The 24809-nt window shown below is 42.0% G+C and overlaps 1 pseudogene; it reads right to left on the bottom strand.

The window, feature by feature from the left end:
• Positions 1-2070: 2070 nt before the first annotated feature.
• On the bottom strand, positions 2071-24809 carry LOC141419412 (SWI/SNF-related matrix-associated actin-dependent regulator of chromatin subfamily A-like protein 1; annotated as a pseudogene).

The following is a 24809-nucleotide window of genomic DNA, read 5'->3' as shown; positions in this document are numbered from 1 at the left end:
CCTCTACAAGGAAAACTAAAAACCCCTAAAGAAAGAGATCGAGGAAGACTTCAGAAGATGGAGAGATCTCCCATGCTCATGGATCGGTAGAATCAGCATAGTAAAAATGTTAATACTCCCAAAAGCAATCTATATGTCCAATGCAATTCCCATCAAAATCCCAATGACATTCATCACAGAGATTGAAAAATCTACTCTAAAGTTCATTTGGAAACACAAGAGACCGTGAATAGCCAAGGCAATACTCAGCAAAAAGAGCATCATTGGAGGTATCACAATACCCAACTTCAAACCATATTACAGAGACATAATGATAAAAACAGCATGGTACTGGCACAAAAACAGACATGAAGACCAGTGGAGCAGAATAGAGGACCCAGATATGAATCCACACAGCTATGCCCACCTTATTTTTGACAAGGGTGCCAAAACCACACGATGGAGATAAGACAGTGTCTTCAACAAATGTTGCTGGGAAAAGTGGTTATCTGCCTGCAGAAAACTGAAACTAGATCCATGTTTATCAAACCCTGTACTAGTATCAACTAAATATGGATTAAGGACCTAAATATGAGACCTGAAGCTCTGAAGTTAGTACAGGAAGGAGCAGGAAACACTCTGGAACTAATAGGTATAGGCAAGGACTTCCTCAATACAACCCCAGCAACTCAGCAACTATCAGAAAGGATGGACAAATGGGACTACATGAAATTTACAAGCTTCTGCACAACAAAAGAAATAGTCTCTAAACTGAAGAGACCACCCACAGAGTGGGAGAAATATTTGCCAGCTACACATCAGACAAAGGACTGATAACCAGAACATACAGGGAGCTCAAAAAACTAAACTCCCCCCAAATCAATGAACTAATAAAGAAATGGGCAACTGAATTAAACAGAACTTTCTCAAAGGAAGAAATTCAAATGGCCAAAAAACACATGAAAAAATGCTCACCATCTCTGGCCATAAAGGAAATGCAAATCAAAACCACACTAAGATTCCACCTCACCCCTGTTAGAATAGCCATCATCAAAAACACCAACAACAACAGGGTTGGTGAGGATGTGGGGAAAGAGGAACCCTCTTACACTGCTGGTGGGAATGCAAGCTGGTGCAACCACTCTGGAAAACAATAAGAAGGCTTCTTAAAAATCTAAACATAGATCTGCCATATGATCCAGCAATCCCACTCCTGGGGATACACCCAAAGGAATGACACTCAGGTTCCTCCAGAGGCACCTGCACACCCATGTTTATTGCAGCGCTATTCGCAATAGCCAAGTTATGGAAACAGCCAAGATGCCCCACTAGTGACGAATGGATCAAGAAAATGTGGTATTTATACACAATAGTGTACTACTCAGCCATGAAGAAGAATGAAATCTTATCATTCACAAGTAAATGGATGGAACTGGAGAACATCATTCTGAGTGAGGTTGGCCAGGCTCAGAAGACCAAAAATTGTATGCTCTCCCTCATATGTGGACTTTAGATCTAGGGCAAATGCAGCAGTGCTGTTGGACTTGGGTGACAGGCTAAGGGGAGAGCACATACAGGAGGAATAGGGAAAGATAGGAAACCCAAAACATGGAAGTGTTTGATGTTCCCACAGTAGAGCAGTAAGGCAGTAACCTTAAAACAACAGAGGTCAATAAGAGAAGGTGACTGAGAAGTAGTGAAGACGTCTGTAGAGATGAATCAATTTGGGTTGTAACACACTTGTGCATGGAAGCAATCTCTCTGGATAGTAACCCTTATCTCAACTAGCAGGAACGCTATGTCTTTCTTGTTATTTCTTATGTCTACTTGTCAACAAAATTGGAGAGAAGGGCAGAACAAGTTCTGCCTGGAAGCCAGAGCAGTGGGGGGATGGGGAGGGAGTGTGGGGGAGAAACGGCCCTAACAATATATGCACATGTGAATAAATGAATAAAAATAAAATTCATCCCCTACATTATCCTTTCTTATCCCTTCTCACTTTGTCAGCAATCTCAACAATTGACTTTCAGTTTATTTCCATACGTGAATGTAAAGTAAGTCAATCACTGTCTCCTTTTACGCTCCCTTCTTCTACTGCCACAGAGTTTGTATAATCCTGTGCTCTTGGTCATTGTCCTGGATCAGCACCCCTGGGTTCCAAAAGAGTTTACTGAACACCACCAGGTGAGCTGGGAGCAAGTGGGGTAGCAGTGAGGGTCAGCAGTGTCAATGAGTGTCCCTGGGGCGGCTGGAACTGCACAGTGCCTCTCTATCTATTTACAGGTTGCAACCATCAATGCAGATGTACTGAACATGCTTTCTGTCAAGTTGCTTGGTGATTGCATCCAGATCCAGTGTGATGGTGTACTAACACTAGAAGTGTGTCTCTTCCACTGTCCAAAGGTCCAGAATATTTTCTACGACATATGGGATTTTGGCTTCAGCAGCTCTGTGGAAGACAAGAAAGAGGGCTTCTTTCTGCTGCTATTTAGTTTTGTCCTTGGTAATTTCCTTCTCTGCTGCATCCAGGAAAGCCCTGGGCCTGGTATTGATCCATCTTGGGGCAACCGTCACCATCTTGCACTGTTTGGTGGGCAGCTAGGAAAGAACACCATATTTCAGGTGTACCAGCATGATGGCTTCCTCCAGCAGGAGCTTCATCTCTCTCAGGTTGGAGGAGCCTAAGTAATCCCAGGGTAGCCTTTTGGTGTCACAGTAGCAAAATCCAAAGTCATGAAACTGAAGTAAGAATGTTGTCTTGACTGCAATGATGATCTATGTGTAAAACTCAGAGGCCAGAACAAGGCTGGTGTGCCAATATCATACTGTTGGCAAACTCTAGGATGGGCACAACTGATCAACAGTAAGGGATCTTGTTGGTTTTGAGGAAGTGAGGTTTGTCAATGCTGACAACATTGAAAGAGGCATTTAGCTGTTTTTCCCACTTGCTAAGAAGGTCAAAATTGATTACATTGACTAAGTCAGCTCACAGGTGGCCCTTCCCAGTCACCACTATGGTGATATCCTCTGGGCTCAGAGATAGCAGGCACAGAAGGAAGGCCTCTTCCCAGGCGAAGCACATGGAGGACAGCACCCACCACCAGGAGCAGATACTCCTTTGGATAAAAGGCCACTATACTCATGGCATGGGTCATCTTCCTCAGGCCCTTGTTATCAGTAGGTAACAGGCAGCTTCTTTTCACTATGGCAAAATTAATTCCAGCTCACCGGAAGGGCTTTGGGGATTGAACACAAGCTTGGCATCTACTCCAGAAAGGTCAGCTTCAAGGACATCTTCCGTGAGATGGAGAGACATCTTCCCCAGCTGAGAAGCAGATGCCAGGGTAACAGTCTTGGGCAGAGGATCCAGCTTAACTTGAAGAAGGTCATGCCCACTTGCAATTAGATTATTGAGAGAAGTTCCACATCACAGATCATGGAATTAATCTGTTCAATCATCATATGTTTGCCTTGAAGCCAGCCTGGGGAAAAAACTATGCATCTCCCCCTTGACAAAGGCTGGGGATAGACCTGAGGGCAGGCTGATCTGGTCCCTCCCCCACTGCTGCCATTGATCCCTTACAAGGGCCGCAGGGTGACGGGGGAGGAGGTGCTTGACTGCTTTCATCAGGACATGGCAATAGTCTGTCATGTGTAAGTCCCATGTCTTCATGGCAGGTTCATAATTTCTGCTGGTCAGAATCTGAAACACTGCAAGGAGCTCCTCAGCAGAGCCTATATTCACCCCAAAACAATCTACATTCTGTATGCATATTCCCTTTTGACAGTTTACTGTTTTTGTGGAGTGAGGCCGAAGTTTCTTTTGGAGTCTTCCTTCTGTTCTGGGCATCACACCCTCTGAGTCATAGTGAATGCCAGAAATGCTCACTCCCAGTTAGAGGGTTTGGCTGTCTTGGCCTCTATTTCCGAATCTCTGGGAGGCTGTCTAGAGGAATAAGCTGTTGTCTCCTGGGAACTCTCTGCTTTGGTCAAATATTCGTGATTTGTGTTATTAACAGGTGTTGATTTGATCATATGTAAAGCCTGAGGATGACCTTGACATTGTATACATCCTAATAGCTATTGGTTAGAGATATTTGGATGACTTTTTTGCCAAAGGTGGAGAATTCTAAAGAGTCATTTGTCTTGATCGGTTGTGGCTTGAGCAGGCTATGGACATCTTTTCTTGCCTCTTCTGTATTCCCTGTGCCTGCTCTAGTGTGCTGAGCTGAAAATGGTGGGAATGATGAGGTCCTTGGTCACCATGAAATGAATTATTGAGCTTCTGTTGTTTAAAAATGAGTCCATGGCCCACTGGTTTAGAAGGCTCCCTCAGGAGATTTTGGGCATTGCTGCCCAAATATGAAGGCTTGGCAGCAATGAGGTGCTTGTGCTTGTGCTCTGAGGTTGTTCTGATAATAACTCAGAGCTATTATTTATGGGCCAGAGCCTGCTGTCTATTCTCTTCGGCAAGTAGCAAGAAATTATAACAGAGAAATGCCTATGCAGAAATGTAAACCATTAATTGGAAAACTGACAAAAGTATGGCTTGACACTTGCTCAAACAGTGCCTCTTTTCAATCTGGAAAAGATTAGAGAGGAGGCGCCTCCAGAACTTTCCTCATCCAGTTTATACTTCCAGCTGGATGCTTGGGGGACCTGGAATTCAAGTGCTGCCAGTTTACATGCCATATTGCAGTAGCCTGGCTGAACTACACTTCCCAGCGAGCAAAGCAGCCATAGTTACTTTTTTTTTTAAAGCTTGCTTTCTGATGGAATATTAGAACATTTACTCAGGTCCTTTCACGTCACCCATAGGTATAGCCCAAAGAGACAATACCCCGTATGCTTAGAATTTTTAAAAAATATCCTCCATCCTGATTCTCTTTTCATAAGGGAAACAGGCAGTCTGCTCCTCTTCAGGATCGGCCTTACTGGAATAACACACCTAATCCCTTGATTACATTAAGAAGCCTGATCCCCATCCTTTCTTATGAAATATATAAGGCAGGGGAGTGGGCTTTATCCCCCTTTAACAAGAAAGTAATTGCGTTCAATTTTATATGTCAGGAGACACACACACATCACATTTTTAAAGTTGTCTCCTAAAAGCTTACACATTTATCTAACTCTCTCCACTGTAGTCAAGAAAACCATTATGAGTTGCGACAAAGGCAAAACTTGTACTGTCAATAAAAGCTCATCTACCCTGTCTCTCTCTAACTGCTTTTGTTTCCTATCTATGAAAAGGGAAGAGAATCTTGTATATGTTTCTAGCAAGCTTCCTAAAGAGAATTCATCTTGTGTAATATGGGGATGTTCCCTTATTAGGATATTTAGTACAGTATTAGAACAGTGATGTCTTGGATATTCCAGTACTATCTGTCCTAAATAGTTGGATGGGCCAGCATTGTCCACCCAAAGAGAAACTGCAACTAAAATTGAGAAATCAAGATTCTTAGCTACCATGTTCTTCATGTTTCTTTTCTTACAGGTAGAGATTGTAATGTGATTATTTAGGAAATACTGTAAACATTACAGGAAACACTGTCCTTGTGACACATTTTTTAAGAAACTGGAGATCTCTGTTTTCATTTGCATAAAAATGACAAGTACTAACTCTATCCTGGTGCCCCATAGGGAGAATTTTAGTTAACTAGCATACCTGTGGCCACTACATTTTTATATATTTTTGAGCTCATCATAGGCATGCTTCAGTTGACATTCCTGGCATTCCTAATTTAAAACATCTCTGCGTGTGTGTGTGTGTGTGCATGAAAATCTGCAAGATAGTTTATTGACTGAAGTTATAAAAATAATATAGAGGAGCTATTGCTTCTGTCTTTTCTATTTTTTTCTACCTTTTCTTCTGCTGCCTTTCATAAGAAAACCAGTTATTTAACGTTCTTACTTCACCCAGGCCTAATTAAATATATAGGCATTCTAGAGTTAATGCTTAAGCTAGAGATAAAGGAGAAAAAAAGTCATTTTAAATATTATTGCTGGGAGTCTTTGTTGCCATTTCCCACTTGGGGAACAGGAAATATTCCTCTCTTTTTCTACCCACTCCACCCTGCCTATGCTTTATCCTGTCATACAAAAATATATCCTTTCTAAATGTTCAAGAGAAGATTTAAAAAGTCATTGCTTTGTAAAATTGCCTGCTTAGAGGCTTGCAAAAAATATCAAAGTTTAGCCATGTAGACAGGAGATATTTTTCAGTTTCATTCCATCAAAAATACAACTTGTATTCAACTTCTTTCATAATGTATTAGGCTCTGTTAACAAATGTATTCTTGAAAATTGTTGCAAAATTGAAAAAGAGTTTAAGATGGTTTTTTTTCCTGTGTGTTTATTAAAACATTAGACTACAAAGACTTGGGGGTTTTTTTAATAGGGAAAAGAAATGCTTTTGTCTAAATTTAAAATTTTATAAAATTTGTTTCAAAATTCAAAAAATAGAATAAGCAAGTAGCAGAAAGAAATTATGTAAGAGAACAAACAGTGGATTAAAAGTACCTACCATGTTTCAGTGTTTCTGCATACTTGAAATAAAACCTTAGGTTCACGAACACAAGAAAATGTGGGCAATTTAGAAAGGCAGAACTTGATAGTAAAAAACAGACATATAGACAGAAACCAGGGCAATCAAGAATCTTCATACTTTTGATCTACACAACAAAGGGTAAACATCACTCAAGTGGAACCCAGAGTCACTCCAGAGCCTGAGTCTCCAACCGTACCCAGTTCTAGCTATGAAAGTGGGAAAATTCCACAGTGTGGGATCTAACATATTCAATCCCTAGACCCACTGTGTATTTGTGTAGTGAGAAGTAATTGTGCACTGACTGGCAATTTGCCGAGTGTGAACTAGTAAGCTAAAGGGAAGACATCAAGCCTCACTGCAGAGGACAGGGAATAACCAGAGTCTGAGTCCCAACCCAGGGTAAAGTGCTAGCATGGGGCAGCCCCCATGGAGTGAGAGCTGGCTAGCTCTACAGATCCTGAATCCACCACACAGGGCAGAGCACATGGGAGAGTGAGAGCAACAGAAGCCTGCAAAGATGACAAAGTTCACTACCGGTGAACAGGTGCTACCCAGTGCACCTTGTCACCAACACAGAACATGAAGTAGGCCCAAGGAGGACCATAGGATTGGGCATACTTTGTGAACCACACCTGTCCAACAGCTGTTCATGCAGGCCACCCCTCCCCTCTCCCCCTTCAGTTGCTAATACTGTGCCTAGAGGCAGGCACAATGCAGTAGAAGGACTGAATTGGGTCATAGCAGCCCAATGCTCAGGTCACGCCTCCTCTAGCAACTGCCCCCGACCCAGACCCAGTCATAGCAGAACACTGATTACTGTACCCAGGTCAACACAGAGAAGAATCACAGACACCCCAGGCCTGGAGGACAATCAGGAGTGAACACTTCAGAAGAACTTCAGACCAATAACTGAGGGCCAGAGATTACAGAACACCTGCTGCACTGACATAAAACAACTAGTCTACAATATTCTCTACAAGAAAGAACTAGCCATTTTATTTTTAATTTTTAACCATTTTGACTTATTGTGCTTTCTCTTTATTTTAATTTTTTCCATCCTGTTACAGTCCTTGCTTCTGTTGTCTTTCTCTGAGATAATTGTATGGTATCCTTGCATATTATTAGTTCATGTCACTCATCCCAAATGCTTCACCTCTTACTGCAAATCTTCCTTTTTCCTTTTACATTCCCTCAACCCACATTTATTTTACTATTTAATAATGAATTCCTCTAACATCAATATTTTTAAAATCCTAGCATACCTTATAAAAAGCTTAGTATCTTTAATATATATCTTTCTTGGAAGAGTAAATGATGTTTCAAATTGTTCCTTAACTCATTTAAATATTTGATTTATATTTTAAATGCTGATTTTGTTATTGCTGTCCAATAACACCAGACTGCTAGGAGAAACTGCATAATGATCATGATACCAACCAGTCCTACCAGAAAATCAAGACAGTTTTTACTAAAATACTGCAGGTAATTAAGACCTCCAGCCAATGACTTGATCTCAAATATGCAAATCCCAACACAGTAATGCAAGAAATTGGCAAGGAACACAATATGAATTCTGCAAAAGTCAACAATTCCATAATTAAGGACTTGAATGATAGTGAAGAGAATGAAACATCAAATATGAATTCAAAAGAATGGTAGTAAGAATGATCAATAAATTAGAGAGGACATGGATAAACACCAGAATGGATTGAAAGAGACTAGAAATAAATAGCTGAATAAAATAAAGAATACAATGAAGTACATGAACAGAGAATTCAACAAAATTATAAAAATCCTGAACAAGATAAGTAGGTGAGTTAAATTAATCAGATAATGATAAAGAAAAATATGAAGAAAGTATGAATGGAATATGCAAGACTTCTGGGATACCATAAAGAAGCCAAACATATAAATCATGGGCATAGAAGAAGAGGTGAAGGTAAAGGCATAAAAACACATTTCATAAAATGTAGCAGGAATTTTTTAATTCTTGAGAAAGAGATAGTCATCCAAGTACTACAGGCGTTTAGGATACCAAACCAAAAAATAAAACAATTCTCCCAGTGTCCTAATATAGTTAAACTATTAAGCATACCAAGAAGGGAAAAACAATAAAGCTGTGAGAGTGAAGCACCAAGTGCCCTACAAAGTAAAACCTGTGAGTGTTACTGCAGATCTATCAACAGAAACTGTGAAATCCAGCACAGTACAGAATGATGTATTCAAAACCACGAAAGAAAATAACTGCAACCTAGATTGCTATATCCAGCAAGATAATAATTCTTAGTTAGGAAAAATAAAATGCTTCTACAAAAAAAGTAACTCACGAACATTGAGTCAGCGCTGGGAAAAATAGTTAAAGGAGCCTGTTCACTTAACCCTAACATAAAGTCAAACATGAAAATATAAGAATGAACAAATCTCACTGAATGAGTACAGGAGCAAGTGAGGATTTGGGTAGAATGAAACACCATAAAAACAACACAATGACAGGAATTATTACAAACCTTTCAATAATAACTCTGAATGTCAACGATCTCCATTATTCAACAGAAGACGCAGACCGTCAAAGTCAATAAAAACAAAACCCAGCTATTTCTTGCCTACATAAGATGGAGCTTACTGGCAAATACAAACACAGGCTTAAAATGAAAGCTTAGAAAAATGTACTCCAAGACTGGGAGTCCACAAGCAAGCAGCAGTCGCTGTATTCATGTAACAACTAGACTTTAAAACTAATCAGAGGAGACAAGTAGTATCACTTCATTGTGATAAAAGGAACAATGAATCAAGAAAATGTAATGTTCATAAGCATATATGCTCTATATGTTAACACACCCATTTTTATAAACAAACCCTACTGGACACAAAATCACAGATAGACTCCAACTCAATAATAATGGATGACTTTAATGTCCAACACTCACCAACAGTTACATCATTCAGAGAAAAACATCAACAATGATGAAGATGGTGGCTTATTGACATTCACCTGGAAACTTTCTTCATGGACACACCTTACTGAAAAGGTACTCTCATGCCAAACTCCCTGTAGCACTGCTAAGGAAGTCAGCCCTAATGGCACCATAGATTTGATCACTACAGAATCCCACAAGCTCGACAGCAGCTGCTGGTAGGTGTGGATGCGTGGACATGGTGTGGATTGGCCAAAGAAAGCAAAGGCAATGGGGAGAGAGATGGGTGAAGGAATCTGCAGGCAAATAGAGAAATCTGACCCACTCAGGTGGACCCTGTGGCATGAGACACATAAGACTAAATCAGTTCCATCAGAGAAACGGCCAAAAGGCAAGAGACAGAGTCCTGAGGACCACTGCAAACTTCCTGGAACTGGGCAGAGAGTCAGCAATCCCAGAACACAGCACAGTATCTCTGACCAAGAAACCTGAGAGTTCTGGTCTAGAAAATAGACCAGGTTAGGCCCTGGGAGATGGAGGATGATGCACCTTAAGTAGGGAGTGTTTGGGGACTGGGGTGGGGGGGTTAAGAGCCTGGACCCCAGAAATCATCCTGGGAGCTTTTAAACAAAAGATTAAGTCTACTTTTTTTTACTGGGGAACCAGCTGAAGGCTTTGAGAGGCACACTCCTGCTGAAGTAGGCCTGTAAACTAGGCAGTCCATACTGGATCAACCAGTTCTCACATTTAAAAAGAAGACAAAGCAGCTCCACAGAAAGTACTATTTCTTATCTTCATCTTGATATTTTTTATTTGCATTTTTATTCTCTTTCTTTTTGGCATTTATTTTTAGCAATTCACCATCTTTTTTCTCCTCAACTTAGTCTTTGAAACCAGTACTACGATGCCAAAACTTGATGGAAGACACAACAAAATGGAAAATTATAGAATACTTTCTCTGATGTACATAGATATGAAAATCCTCAATAAAATAATTGCAAACTAAATTTGAAAATACATCTCCACTTCATGTTAAACGGAGAAACCAGAAGGGCCCCCGGGCCGCCAGTCGCCCGTGCCCAGATGGCTTGGGAGGACGCAGACAAGGTGAGCTTAGCAGTACCATGGTAGTCCCACAGACAACCCCGGGCTAGAGCAGCATAGCCCCCTGGACAGACCAACCTCCACCCAGGGAAAAAAGAGAAACTGAGTAATAAGCAATAAGAACAATAAAGACACGGGAAAGAGGGTGGGGCACACTGAGCGCCAAAGATTGGGGGAAGGGAATTCTTCCTGGAACTGTAAATAACAAGCCAGGTGGGCCGGAGAGGCTCTGGCGGTAGCGGGTTCACGTGCCCAGCAACCAGGAGTGGGAAAGCTTGTGAGAGTGGTGGAGGGAGGAAAACTCCACAGGATAGGGGGGAAGACCCACTTCCCACATGAGCTGTAAACAAACATGGTGGCTGGCAGGAGCAGCAGCACCACCCAGTAATCAGGAGCAGGAAAGCTTGTGAAAGTGGCGGTGGGAGGAAAACTTCACAGGAGAGGGGTGATGACCCACTTCCCACATGAACTGTAAATAAATACGCAGGCCTGAGAAAGCAAGTGCAGTGTCACCTTTCCCAGTGTGCTTGGAAAGGAGAAAGCTTGTAGCAGAGGCTCACACACAGGAGAAATCTGAGCAAACAAAGCCTGCAGGGCCAGGTGAGTGCTAAGCTCACTCCTGAGATCTGCATAAAAAAATGCCTCCAGCAACAGCAGGCTGAGAGCAGCGGGCAGGGGCAGGCAAGCCACAGCTGCAGATACCATTCTCAGAACTGTCTCCAGACTCTTTTTTTTTTCTCTCTCTGCCTACCCTTGATGAGAAAACAACCAAACTATACCTGCATGCTGAAAAACTTACTGAAACTATATTGCATTTGAACTTGGGACACTTTGTGGGGGTTTTTTTGTGTGCAGTTTTGTTCTACTTTATGCGTCCCCTTTGATGAGAGAACTACAGAACAACATCTGAGGCACCATCTCCAGGATTGGAGACTGAGACAGACACCAAAATTATTAAGACTGAAACTTCATTGCATTTGAACTTGGAGGTTTGTTTTTTTTTAATTTCTATTTTTCATTTTGTTTTTCTTTATTTATATATATATTTCCTTCATTTACTTATTTTTTATTTTTATTCTTATTTTTATTCTTTTTATTTTTTATTTTCAATCCTCTCTCTGTTTCTCTAATGCCTGTTTAGCTTACTGTGGATTAGTACACTAACACTCCATTTATACCTTTGATACTTTTTTGTTTGATTCCTTGTTTTGTTTTTTCCTACTTGTCTGTTTATTATTTTTCCCTTTTCTTTAACTTCTTGCTTTCCATCTCCTCTCACCCTTCCATTCTAAATATCACCATCGTTATTATTACAAGCTAGAAAATACTTAATTGCACACAGTACAGGGACAGTAACAACACCAAGGACAATGATGGGAAGACAGAAAAAACAGGGAAACCAGTTTCCCCACAGCAAAACATTAGTACAGGAATCAGAGGGGAATGAAGAAAACAGATACTCAGATCCAGACTCCAACAAAATGAAGATAAACTATGCCAAAAAACGCAATGAAGCCCACAAGAATAATTTAAAAGAAGACATACTACAGGTACTCAATGAGCATCGTATAGAGATGATACTGGATAGGGTCAACCAAAATGTACAGGAGACACTCAAGAAATGCCAAGACAACAAAAATACAGAATTTCAAAAAGCACAAGAAGAAATAAAAGAAACCATAGAAGCACTGTATAAACACCAAAGTGAAACAGAGAACACGATTAATAAACAGATAAATGAACTCAGGACAAAAATAGGCAACATTAAAGAGAAAAACCACCCAGGATATGGAAAACCTCAGAAAAAAAGAATGAAACAGAATTGCAAGACAAAACGGAAGGTCAGTCTAGCAGAATAGAACAAACAGAAGACAGAATCTCAGAACTCGAGATGAAATGGTAATTAAAGGAAAAACCAAAGAACTATTAATTAAACAACTCAAGACCTGTGAAAAGAAAATGCAAGAACTCACCGACTCCATCAAAAGACCAAACCTGAGAATCATGGGCATCGAAGAAGGAGAAGAGGTGCAAGCTAAGGGAATGTGTAATATATTCAACAAAATAATAACAGAAAATTTCCCAAATCTAGAGAAAGATATTCCCATACAGATGCAAGAGGCCTCCAGGACACCAAACAGACCAGATCAAAATAGAACTACCCCACGTCATATCATCATTAAAACAACAAGTTCAGAAACTAAGGAAAGAATATTGAAGGCTGTAAGAGAGAAAAAACAAATAACATACAAAGGTAAACCCATCAAAATCACAGCAGACTTCTCAACAGAAACATTAAAAGCAAGAAGAGCGTGGGGTGAGATCTTCCGGGCACTGAATGAAAATAACTTCAACCCCAGGATACTCTACCCAGCAAAACTATCATTCAAAATAGATGGAGCAATAAAAGTCTTCCATGATAAGCAGACACTAAAACAATATGTGACCACAAAGCCACCACTACAAAAGATTCTTCAAGGGATTCTGCACGCAGAAAGTGAAGCCCAACTTAACCATGAAAAGACAGGCAGCACCAAACCACAGGAAAAGAAAAAGCAAGACAGTAGAGAGTAACCTCGACTTAGGTACACACAATCAAACCTTCAAACAACTAAGACAACTAAATGACAGGAATCACCACATACCTATCAGTACTAACACTTAATGTTAATGGACTTAATTCACTCATCAAAAGGCACCGCTTGACAAAATGGATTAAAAAGGAAGATCCAACAATTTGTTGCTTACAGCAGACCCATCTCACCAACAGAAATAAGCATAGGCTTAGGATGAAAGGCTGGAAGAAGATTTACCAAGCCAATGGCCCCCGAAAACAGGCAGGAGTAGCAATACTTATCTCTGACAAAGTAGACTTCAAACCTACATTGATCAAATGAGATAAAGAAGGACATTCCATACTAATAAAAGGGGAAATAGACCAAAAGGAAATAATAATTATCAACCTATATGCACCCAATGTCAACACACCCAATTTCATCAAACATACCCTGAAAAACCTAAAAGCATATATTAACGCCAACACAGTGGTTGTGGGAGACTTTAACACCCTATTATCATTAATAGATAGGTCATCCAAACAAAAAAATCAATAAAGAAATCCAAGATCTAAAATATACAATAGATCAAAGGGACCTACCTGATGTCTACAGAACATTTCATCCAACCTCTACACAATATACATTCTTCTCAGCAGCCCATGGAACCTTCTCCAAAATAGATCATATCCTAGGGCACAAAGCAAGCCTCAGCAAATATAAGAAAATAGAAATTATAGCATGCACACATCTGATCACAATGCAGTAAAACTAGAACTCAACAACAAAAATAAAGACAAAAAACACGCAAACAGCTGGAAACTGAATCACTCATTACTTAATGAACAATGGATCATTGATGAAATAAAACAGGAAATTAAAAAGTTTCTGGAAGTCAATGAAAATGAAAACACAGCCTACCGGAACCTATGGGACAAAGCTGAGGCAGTCCTGAGAGGAAAGTTTATAGCCATCAGCGCATATATTAAAAAGACTGAAAGATCCCAAATGAATGACCTAATGATACATTTCAAATTCCTAGTAAAACAAGAACAAGCAAATCCCAAAACAAATAGAAGGAGAGAAATAATAAAAATAAGAGCTGAAATCAATGAAATAGAAACCAAAAGAACCATACAAAGAATTAATGAAATAAAAACTTGGTTCTTTGAAAAAATAAATAACATCGATAGACCACTGGCAAACCTGACTAAAATGAGGAGAGGAAAAACCCAAATTAGTAGATTCAGGAATGCAAAAGGGGAGATAACAACAAACACCATGGAAGTCCAGGAAATCATCAGAGACTACTTCGAGAACCTATATTCAAATAAATTTGAAAATCTTAAAGAAATGGACAGATTTCTAGATAATATCATAATCCAAAACGGAACCAAGAGGAAATTAATCACCTGAATAGATCTATAACACAAAATGTAATTGAAGCAGCATCAAGAGTCTTCCCAGAAAGAAAAGTCCAGGACCTGATGGATTCTCTGCTGAATTCTATCAGACCTTAAAAGAAGAACTGATACCAACCCTCCTTAAACTGTTCCATGAAATAGAAAGGGAAGGAAACTGCCTAATACATTTTATGAAACCAGTATTACACTTATCTCAAAATCAGGCAAAGACACCTCCAAAAAAGAGAACTATAGACCAATCTCCTTAATGAACATTGATGCAAAAATCCTCAATAAAATAATGGCAAACCAAATTCAACAACACATCAAAAAGATCATTCACCACGACCAAGTAGGCTTCATCCCAGGAATGCAGGGGTGGTTCAACATATGCAAATCAATAAATGTAATAAGCCACATTAACAGAAGCAAAGACAAAAACCACTTGATCATCTCAATAGATACAGAAAAAGCCTTTGATAAGACCCAACACCATTTCATGATAAAAGCTCTAAGAAAACTATGAATAGAAGGAAAGTTCCTCAATATTATAAAAGCTATATATGACAAACCTACAGCCAGCATTATACTTAACAGAGAAAAACTGAAACCATTCCCTCTAAATCAGGAACCAGACAAGGATGCCCACTATCTCCACTCCTATTCAACATAGTACTGGAATTCCTAGCCAGAGCAATGAGGCAAGAAGAAGGAATAAAAGGAATACAAATAGGTAAAGAAACTGTCAAAATATCCCTACCTGCAGATGACAAGATCCTATACCTTAAAGACCCAAAAAACTCTACTCAGAAGCTCCTAGACACCATCAATAGCTATAGCAAGGTAGCAGGATATAAAATCAACATAGAAAAATCGTTAGCATTTCTATACACTAACAATGAGCAAACTGAAAAAGAATGCATGAAAACAATTCCACTTACAATAGCCTCAAAAAAAATCAAATACCTAGGTGTAAACCTAACAAAAGATGGGAAAGACCTCTAGAAGGGAAACTATACACTTCTGAAGAAAGAGATTGGGAAGGACTACAGAAAGTGGAGAGATCTCCCATGCTCATGGATTGGTAGAATCAACATAATAAAAATGTCTATACTCCCAAAAGTAATCTACATTTTTAATGCAATTCCCATCAAAATTCCAATGACATTCATTAAAGAAATTGAAAAATCTACCATGAAATTTATATGGAAACACAAGAGGCCATGAATAGCCAAGGCCATACTCAGTCAAGAGAACAATGCTGGAGGTATCATGATACCTGACTTCAAACTATATTACAAAGCAATAACAATAAAAACAGCATGGTACTGGCACAAAAACAGACATGAAGAGTAGTGTAACACAACAGAGGACCCAGATATGAAGCCACACAACTATAACCAACTTGTCTTTGACAAAGGCACTAAAAATATACGATGGAGAAATAGCAGCCTCTTCAACAAAAACTGTTGGCAAAACTGGTTAGCAGTCTGCAAAAAACTGAAACTACACCCATGTTTATCACCCTATACCAGTATTAACTCAAAATGGATCTTAATATCAGACCACAAACTCTAAAGTTGACACAGGAAAGAGTAGGAAATACTCTGGAGTTAGTAGGTATAGGTAAGAACTTTCTCAAGGAAACCCCAGCAGCACAGCAACTAAGAGATAGCATAGATAAATGGGACCTCATAAAACTAAAAAGCTTCTGTTCATCAAAAGAAATGGTCTCTGAACTGATGAGACCACCCTCAGAGTGGGAGAAAATATTTGCCAGCTACACATCAGACAAAGGACTGATAACCAGAATATATAGGGAACTTAAAAAACTAAATTCTCCCAAAACTAATGAACCAATAAAGAAATGGGCAAGTGAACTAAACAGAACTTTCTCAAAAGAAGAAATTCAAATGGCCAAAAAACACATGAAAAAATGCTCACCATCTCTAGTAATAAAGGAAATGCAAATTAAAACCACACTAAGAATAGTTAGTTAGAATAGCCCCTGTTAGAATAGCCATCATCAGCAACACCACCAACAACAGGTGTTGGCGAGGATGCGGGGAAAAAGGAACCCTCTTACACTGTTGGTTGGAATGTAAACTAGTACAATCACTCTGGAAAAAAATTTGGAGGCTACTTAAAAAGCTAGACATTGATCTATCATTTGATCCAGCAATCCCACTCTTGGGGATATACCCAAAAGACTGTGACACAGGTTACTCCAGAGGCACCTGCACGCCCATGTTTAGTGCAGCACTATTCACAATAACCAAGCTATGGAAACAGCCAAGATGCCCCCTACTGATGAATGGATTAAGAAAATGTGGTATCTATACAGAATGGAATATTATGCAGCCATGAAGAAGAACAAAATGTTATCATTCGCTGGTAAATGGATGGAATTGGAGAACATAGTGTACATTTGAGATTCTCTTTTGGTCGTGGTCTGGAATTGAACTTGCGATGTCTTTGAGGGATGCCTGGACATGGCACATGTGTCCAGAAACAAAGCTCTCCCTGTGCCTTTCACAGAAGCCCCTTGGCAGACACAACGTCATTTTCAGTGGATTGACCTGGCACTTCTTCCTTTCTAATGAAATGTTTATAAGGATTGGTGGCTGAGCCTGGGGTGCTGGCTGATGTGGAAAGCCATTGCCCTTGGGGTGAGGGGGAGTCATAGCAGGCCATGGTAGGATTGCATGTGTATCAGAGAGTAGCAGAATTCTGTTAGAGATGTCTTTAGTATTGGCTCTCTGTCTGTCCCTGGGGTCTGCCTTGTACGGACCACCTCGTCGGGCTCCTTAGAGGATGGGTGCCAACTGAGCGCTTCCCACGGAAACCCAGCAGGGAGGGGAGGACAGCAGAGTATTCTGCATTGGGATGGGAGCAGTGCCAGTGCTTTCTACACTAACACTCACGGTTTTACCAAACCCTGCGGAGCTCAGTAAAGATGACGCCCTTCTGCTCTAAGGGTTTTTCTACAACAAAAAAATTAAGAGCAAAGATGCTACTCGATTGAGCGCTAGTGGCCCATGTCATTTTCTATCTTTATTTGTAGTTGTTGACTTTTGGAATTTGTCACTTTCCCTACTAGGAGATAAAGCTGAGGGTCTCCATTTGTGAAATAAGTTTGCACATTGTTCTACATATTTACGTCTGGGCTCTTTTGGTAAAGGCCCTCCTAACTTGGCTTAAGAAATAATCCTGGAGGCAAATGTTGATTAAGTCTTAGCCATAAAATGGAGCTTGAAGGTTGGTAATGAAAATTGCCTCCCATGTACTATAAATATTTCAGAGCCATGCACACAGACCACATGGCTTTCCTGGCAAGTCAATCAGAGCCACACAGACTTAAAAATATTTACTTAGTGATATTCTTCAATTGTTGCTTTAATGCAGAAAATCCCTTTCTTGGTCTGTCATTGTAATTTAATTATGCATTGTAATTTAATTATGCAGGTTGAGGGAGCTTTCTCAACTGCTTATATTACAGTCTGCAATTCACATAACGCATTTCTTGACTATCCCCCAAAGAAGCATTGCTCTAGGTTTACATTAAAAATATTCAGAAGATACCTGTAATCCCAGCTACCCCATCTCAAAAATACCCAACACAAAAAAAGGACTGGGGGAATGGTTCAAGTGGTAGAGCACCTGCCTAGAAAGCGTGAGGCCCTGAGTTCAAACCCCAGTGCTGCCAAAAAATATTTCATGTATTCAAAAGAATTAAAATGTATTCAAAAGGATTAATCAATAGAATTGGCTGTCAGCATAAACTAAAGCATTCACACGATCAGAACATGGGTGGATTAGACCAAAATATTTGCAAAATATAAATTCTGACAGGAAAATGATTTGTGAGGGTCTGGAAAAAAATCACGTTTTAATGACAAAGGCAAGAAAAATTATCTTAAAGTTATTTCATATGCTTTTCCCTTATTGGTTTTTTTCTTTTTAAGCAATATTTTACAGCATATCATCTTACTGGTTCCACCTGCTTTGACTGGATCCAGATGTTGTTGTAGATTGAGAGAAGCACAGTAGAAAGCAGCTGGATTTTATGTCAACCTGACAAGTCAGAACTAGTGCTAGGGCCATTAATTCAGATGCTGTGTTAATTAAATCACACAGATGTGAAATGGCTCTTTGAATTACACTATGTTGAATGTGCTGAAATAAGACAGACTGCTTCCTTTTCTCAGCCCTGCTTCCGAAATTCCGAATCTACTCTTTTTTTTAATGGTACTGGGATTTGAACTCAGGGCCTCAAACTTGCCAGGCAGGTGCTCTACCCCTTGAGCCGCTCTGCCAGCTCCTTTCTGTGTGGGGTATTTTCGACACAGGGTCTTGAACTACTTGCCTGGGCTGGGTTTGAACCTCGATCCTCCTGATCTCGTCCTCCTGAGTAGCTAGGATTACAGGCGTGAGCCACCAGGTCCCGGCTTGAAATTCTGCATTTAGAAAGCACTCTGCAGAAGGCATTCATGTGCTCGCTATGGGAATTACATAGAGTTTTCTCTGGCCTTTGTTCCTCAAAGCAAAATTTTGTGATCTAGAAATTACTGCCAGTACTTTGGGTCAGCCATATGAAAAGAGCTGACAGTGTGCTGTCTGTTATCCGGACAGTAGGTGATATGTAATTTTAATAGTAATTAGTGACGACTTTTGACTTTATATGCAAACTGCTCAAGTCTGAAATGGTACCGAGCAGGTAGCCATAAGCCAAAGAGCTGTGTTCTAAGAAAACTCACAAAAAATGATGGCTGTCTGGATGTGGCCCACAGGCTGATTTTGCAAACCTCTGATGCAGGAGATGAGAAAAATGAAAAAGCTGACATCAGTTTGTCTTATAAGGGTGAGAATTGGAAGGACATTTGACTGTGTCCCGGTCTCAACGTCTCTCTTTGAATTTCCATCACGTGTCTTAAAAAAACAGGTCTCTACGTCTGAGGAACCACGGATGAGAGAAAGGAAGCCGAAGCAGTGTTTTCTTGCAGAACAGCTAGTTATCCTGTGGCCGCATTTTCGTCTTTAATATAAAGCTGTCTCTACAACGCAGTAGTGTCTTTGGAAGGATGCCTGTCTTTTGAAAATGTTGTTTCTTACAAGATGACAGCTTTTGAGATAAGATACACCTATATGGGGAAACAAAGAAACAGAAAATGATCATTTCCCCAATATTAAGCCTAACATTAACTTATGACGGTTTCTTTTTGGTGGTCCTGGGATTTGAACTCAGGACTTCACACTTGCTAGGCATGCACTCTGCCACTTGAACCATACCTCTAATCCTTTTTGTTTTGGTTATGTTTGATATAAGGTCTTGTCATTTCCTTCCTTCCTTCCTTCCTTTCTTCCTCCTTCTTTCCTTCCTTCCTTCTTTCCTTCCTTCCTTCCTTCCTTCTTTCCTTCCTTCCTTCCTCCCTCCCTTCTTATCTTCCTTCCTTCTTTCCTTCTTTCCTTCCTTTCTTCCTTCCTTCCTCCCTCCCTTTCTTCCTTCCTTCCTTCTTTCTTTCCTTCTTTCCTTCCTTTCTTCCTTCCTCCCTCCCTTCTTTCTTTCCTTCCTTCCTTTCTTCCTTCCTTCCTCCCTCCCTCCCTCCTTCCTTCCTTCCTTCTTTCCTTCCATCCTTCCTTCCTTCTTTCCTTCCTTCCTTCCTTCCATCCTTTCTTCTTTCCTTCCATCCTTCCTTCCTTCCTTTCTCCCTTCTTTCCTTCCATCCTTCCTTTCTTCCTTTCTTCCTCCTTCTTTCCTTCCTTCCTTCCTTCCATCCTTCCTTCTTTCCTTCCTTCCTTCCATCCTTCCTTCTTTCCTTCCATCCTTCCTTCCTTCCTTCTTTCCTTCCTTCCTTCCTTCCTTCCTCCCTCCCTCCCTCCTTCCTTCCTTCCTTCCTTCCTCCATTCCTCCCTTCCTCCCTCCCTCCCTCCTTCTCTCTCTCTTTCTTTGGCCCAATCCAGCACACACCACCCACCCAGGTTTTTCTGTTCCAATGGGGTCTTGTGACTTTTTCTGGCTTGGAGTTGCAATCCTCCCAATGTCAGCCTCTCGCAAAGCTGGAATGGCAGGAGCTCGTCAGCACACCCAGCTGCTTGCTGAGATGGCGTTTCACGGACTTTTTCTGTGTGCTGGCTTTGAACCACAGTTCCCTTGATCTTCACCTCCTGCATAGCTGGGATTACAGGCGTGAGCCCTGGTGCCTGGCAGGGAAATCGTGAAAACACAGGTCAGTGAGGATGGAGATTTCCCACTTGCACCATCCCAGGTATGCTGCTTTTGGGGGAAATGTATTACTGATCGCCTTACAGCGCGTGCCACAGGGAGACGCACCAACCCTTTGCATCACTTTTACCTTTCAACTATTCCTAAAAGCACAGCTCAGGTTCTCTTAGTGTGTAAGGGCGTGTGTGCAGATGTGTGTGTGCATATCTGTGTGTAATTGTTTGACTTGTTTTTCAGTTTGGCACCCGCTTTTACAACTCTCCCATGCAAATTGTGCATAGCCTGAAGATTTGAAAGTGCAGAGAGACCCAGGAAAACCTAGGACACTCTCGGTAGGGTGAACATTGTCTAGGGAAAGCCACAGGTGCACAAAAGAAAGCCCGTGGTTTTTATTCACAATAAGGAGACTCTGAATTGCATGTCAGAATTTCCAGAGGACTAGAATGGGGCTGGGACCCTGTAGGCCTTTCCCATTGGTTGTGCTGCTGTCTCTGTCCCCCTTCCACCAACCCAACCCCATCTCCTCAGGAACAAAGACTTCCCTTTGCACGGTGGGGAGGGGGTTCCGAGAATCAAACCCTTGGCCTTGCACGCGATAAGCAAGCACTCAACAACCGAGCTACACCCCAGCCCATGGACGCTTCTCCAAGAACTCATTGCACACCGACTCCCCTCGTGTCTTGCCTCTTGCTTACTGCACGTCGTGTTACGGCAGAATCAATTCAAGTAAAATCAACCCACATGTGAAGGAAAACTTTTAAGTAGCCAATGAAACACAATGATTACAGCTGGTGGTGACAGCTAAGCTTAGCAACCACGAGATGCCTCGGCCTAATCCCCCAGGGCTGGTTGAGGCCCTTAGGCTTCAAATGTAATTGATCCCATCACGGTTCTACAAATAACCCGCTGCCAGTGTTTGCAAAAGTGCTCGGAAAGGAGTTACTGGGAGGTGCTGGAGCTTTTCGGAGGTGGGGTCTTTGGGGAGGAAGTTAGGTCATTGGGGGCGTGCCATCGAGGTGACAGTGGGACCTCTGCCCACCCTGCTACTCTCTTTGCCCCATGACTGCCATGAGGTAAGGAGGTTCCTCCACCCCGTACTCCCTCTTCTAAATCATCTAATGGGTCATCCCGTTGTCAGAAATGTCAGGATTTCCTTCTGGGCCCTAAATTGCCTTCCATTGTGCGTATACAGCACTGTTGCTCTACGCATTTCCCCGTCCACAGACAACTCACTTGTTCCCATGTCTCACCCATTGTGAATATGGGAACACAAATATCTTCACGAGGGGGTGATTTCCCTTCCTTGAAGGGTATATGCAGAAGAGAGGTTGCTCGGTCACACGGAAGGTCCACGTTTACTTTCCTTCCGAACTTTCACTGTTTTCCACAATGCTGATCCCGATTGGTGTGCCCAAGAACACTTGCACAAGACAAAACGCTGCTGAAATTACAGAGAATGGCTACTTCTTTTCACAGAAAAATTATGGATGCAACACATATCATTTAAAGCAAGAAGGAAAAATTGCAGCTATGTAAGACTTTGTTTTTGGAGAGGGTTGAGGCTCAGAGGAAGACTGGAAACAAGGTACAAAGAGTCACCATATACCCTGTACCCCTAAAATTATTAGCATCCCCTACTACAGTACATCTGTCATTGAGGAACTGACAAACAGCAGATATTTCAAATGGTCATTTTAATTTGGTTTTTTCATAGTAAAGTTAGAGGTTTGTAGTGGGGTCTTATTAGAAATCCTTTATGCCTGAGAAAATGAAACAGTGTCTTCATTAATGACACCCCACTTTACTCTGATGGAAACCTAGTATCAAAAGGGGAATATTTTGCTTTATCTTATGCACCTTTTTTAACATAAGGAAGAAGTCAAAGATTTTGGAGGACGCACTTGCTCTCTGTTACTCCTTGAGGCTGTTTCCCTCTGCTGAAAACCAAAAACAGGTGGTGATGACACTTGTCCCTCCTCAGCACGTTGGAGGAAAATGCCCCGTTCCCTGTGCTGTCGTTCCATTTCACGTGCAGTGTTGTTATATGTCATCGTTTGGATCTGAAATGTCCCCACAAGGTTCATGTGTGGAAGGCTTGGTCCCCAGTGCAGCAGTGCTCAGAGGTGGGGCCTTTGGGAGGTGACGACATCTGGAGGGCTGTGACTCACCAGTGGGTCGATTGACCCATTGATCGACTCATAGCTTAATGGGGTATTGGCCACCATGAGGTGGTCGGTTTTTCTCTGCCACATGCTCCTGCCATGAGGCTCTGTCTTATCATAGCTTACAGGAGGTGGCCGGTGACTTTCTCAGTGAAGGAAATGCGTGGGGCAGAGAGCTAAGAGACCCTGACTGGGATCCAGGAGGACTCTGGGGCCATTTGTTGCTGGGGTTTGTGTGTGTATCAATGAGAGTGAGTGAGACACAGGGTCAGAGGGCACTCCCGTGAGGACATGGGGTGAGAGGTTAGCAGCATGGGGCAGGATTTCCGAGGACACCCTGTAGTGGACACAGCTTCCTCCTAACAGCAGTGCCATCCCCACTGCTCACAGGGAAAGGCTGAGGCGCCATCCGGCCATGTCCACTTCCTTCAGCCCGTCATCATCCTCAGGTCTCCGACCAGGCGCTAAGTGTGTGTCTTCTAAGCCACTGTTCAGACATGAGGCTCTTTCCTGATGCCCTCTTGACTATCGTTACTCAGGTCATTCTCCCTGGAACCAGAGTGCCACAGTTTCTCCTACTGAATGCTGGAGGAGGTGACAGAAAGGGACTGTGGGCTTGGGGAGCAGGCCAGTCTGAGCGGGTGCCCTGAGGTGAGACTGAGGGAGGGAGCAGCAGGGATCCTGTCCCCAGACCAGCAGGTTTCTAGGGCAGGAGCTCGGCCCCATAGGATGCATCCGAATCTCTTGAATTATCGTTTTCATCTGTGTTGGAAATGGTTCACCATCCTGACTGGCTGCCAAAGGTAACTCCTGACAAGGTGCCCTCGTCTCCAAATGCAGCCTTCTTGCTTGCTGGAGGGCAAGGAGGCCATGCAGGGCCCTCCCTGGCTCACTGATCTCATCAAGCGGGAGGAGGAGCAGAGGAATTTGATGTTGGAATACAATAATTGAGTGCACACGGGGTGTGCATTTAATGGTGGGAGGGTGGGAATGAGGTAGAAATGGGTTTTTGGTGTAAATGCAGATACAAATCAATAATTCACCATCCCCGTCTGATGGAATTACCATTTGTTAAATATTCCCAACACCCATGGGACCCACCCGTGATGGGCTATAAATAAATTCTGCGACGCGCTCATGCAAATAGAAACTTCTTCGTTCCTCTAATCAAAGCACACTCAGATCTGTTATAACACTAAATAAAACATTAACCACCGTCCTCCCTTCCTTTGATGTTCCCGGTGTTCTGCTCCTTTCTGCAAGGACAAGCTCGAAGCAGCCAACCACACGAGAATCACAGAATTGCATCACCACGGTGAGCAGGCTTGACTTGGTTTAGCCGATTGGATGGCAAGGGAGACGGTGCCCATGTGTCAGGGGCCCTGGCCTTTCTAATCACAAATGCCCCCCGGCATCTGTGTAGCATCGGGGTGCATCCTGACGATGTCACATGGCAGAAGTGCTACCCTTGCCATCCAGAGCCACCCGAATTACAGATAACAGATGCATCGCTGCTGTTGTGCACAAGTGAGAGCGGGTTTTAGACAGCAGTTCCCATCTCTAGGTGCAGGACACACAGGTGTGAGCAGGGGAGAGCAGGGAGGGAGGAACCCAGGTTAGGAAGGAGTGTGTCCCTGCAGGAGGAGGACATGGGCCTCCAAGCACTTCCCTTGGATCCTGCATGTTGACTCACTTAGTTCTTCCTGGGAAGAGATGTAAAATTGTGTGCAGACAGCAATAGGAGGACAAGTGTCCCGGTTCCTTTTGCTCTCTGATGGGTTCTAAGATCACACAAGCAGTTCCTGGGCAAAATCCAACCCGCTCGCTCCTGCCGGCCGGGCTCTGAAGAGGCCTCCATTGCCACCAGGTTCTCCTCCATCTGGACGCTTCCTCCTTCCCCACACGCGTGGCTTCTTCCCAT

This window comes from Castor canadensis, chromosome X (assembly GCF_047511655.1).
Source record: "Castor canadensis chromosome X, mCasCan1.hap1v2, whole genome shotgun sequence".
NCBI classification, from domain to species: Eukaryota; Metazoa; Chordata; class Mammalia; order Rodentia; family Castoridae; genus Castor; species Castor canadensis.
This window is presented reverse-complemented; position numbering and strand designations above follow the sequence as displayed.